Source organism: Mastomys coucha, unplaced genomic scaffold, assembly GCF_008632895.1.
Source record: "Mastomys coucha isolate ucsf_1 unplaced genomic scaffold, UCSF_Mcou_1 pScaffold3, whole genome shotgun sequence".
Taxonomy (NCBI): Eukaryota; Metazoa; Chordata; class Mammalia; order Rodentia; family Muridae; genus Mastomys; species Mastomys coucha.
This window is the reverse complement of record NW_022196909.1, coordinates 46,210,156-46,212,118: the sequence shown is the minus strand read 5'-3', so window position 1 is coordinate 46,212,118 and position 1,963 is coordinate 46,210,156.

Sequence of the window (1,963 nt, the reverse complement as noted above, 5' to 3'; positions counted from 1 at the left end):
TTTTTTGGTTTTCTAGACAGGGTTTCTCTGTAAAGCCCGGGCTGTCCTGAATATAAATAAATCTTAAAAACAAAAACAAAAACAAAAACAAAAAAAAACACAACAAAGGGCAAAAAGATATGATCATCTGTTCCTAAAAGCTCCAGGCCAGTTGGGTTCCAGGACGTGTAGACAGAACTAGCCAGCATTGTAGAGGGCTGTGGAAGGTGGCATAGAGGGCTAGGGATCAGGGGACACGGGGGAACCTTGAGAACCCGGAGGGCAGGTGACTGACAGATCACACCGAGAGTGAGGCCTTGCATGGATGCTAGAGTCAACCCTGAGAGAGCCTGGACAGACTGAGAGGTCAGGGAAGGCAGGGTGTCTGGGAGGGCCACTGACCCTGCACAAGGACTGGGTCTCAGGATTCTTCTCACTCCATCTGCCCAAGCAGAGACTTCTGCCAGCTCTCAGCTGCCTGGCTAGCATGGCTGACAGCTCCATGCTCCTGAAGGATGCACCTTCTGACACGGCTAGCCTGACATACAGGGTGGCTGCGAGTGTCCCAGAGCTGGAGAAGGTCCCAGCCGGAGGTGCAGATGTCCAGCAGGTCTACTGGGCTTCACGTTCACCCCTTTCGCCTGCTGTGAGGCTGAGCTGCCCTTCTTCCGGGACAACTGTGGAACTTAGGCCGGAGAGGCCTGTGCCTGGCAACCACAGAGCTAGGGCATGTGTCTAGAGTGAAGGCTAAAGGTGAGTGGAGGTAGAAAAATGAGGCTAGGAGGCCACAGGAAAGAAGCCACAATGCCAGGTTCCAGCTGCCACCAGCCTGTCCAAAAGGGGGCACCAATGGAGAGAGGGTCTGAGAGGCACCTCTCCGCACCATGGCCAGCCTAGCAGTCAGGCCCAGAACAAAACTCTCTGATGAGTGTCCAGAGCTTCCCTTCCGGTCTTTTTTTTTTGGTTTTTCGAGACAGGGTTTCTCTGTATAGCCCTAGCTGTCCTGGAACTCACTCTGTAGACCAGGCTGGCCTCGAACTCAGAAATCTGCCTGCCTCTGCCTCCCAAGTGCTGGGATTAAAGGCGAGCGCCACCACCACCCGGCCTCCCTTCTGGTCTTTGCTCAAAGTATTCACTGATGGTTTAAAGCAATCCCGTGGGTGACACATTTGAGTGAATTTGTTCTCTAGAGGTATCACGGTACTCTGGTCACCAGGCCACCCGTGACATCCTGATAAGCCCTCTGGTGACGCAGCGTTTGCTACAGACTGACTCTGGGGGGTCTAGAACCCAGATCAGAAGCAACCTCGACCCCAGCCCACCCGCCACGGAAGCAGCAGCATCCCTCTGATTAAGAACCTCGATCACGGACCCGGGGGCGGGGCCGTGCCCGGAAGAGCTAAGATAATCAGCGTCAGCACTTTGCCTTCACCGTCCAAGACTGCAGACGGCCTTCATCTGACCTGATTCGTGGTGTTAATGACGGCAGAGCAATTTTGAGAGGCAGCTCTCAGCATCTATAAGGAGGAAAAAGCACTGAGGGGTGGGGACCCAGCTCCTTGCAGAGGAGGCAGCTGCAGTCGCCCTCCCCCCTCCGCCCCTCCGCTCCAGGGGCGCTTTGAGTAAGTGCTGCCCTCCTATCTGCCCTGTTACGATATGAGAAAGCTGATGTGAAGGCTGGAGCTGGAGTGTGCAAGGGGACAGGGCATGTGTGTGCCGGGGCAGGGGGTACCCATGCTCTACCTGAGAACATTGCTGGATGAACACAATTTTGGACCTGGCAGCATGCATAGCTCACTTAGAGGTAAGGGCTGCACATGAGCTGCCCAATTACCTGCTCCTTTAGAAGTTCTTATGCGGGCTGGAGAGATGGCTCAGCGGGTAAGAGCGCTGACTGCTCTTCCAGAGGTCCTGAGTTCAAGTCCCAGCAACCACATGGTGGCTCACAGCTATCTGTAGTGAGATCTGACGCCTTCTTCCGGTA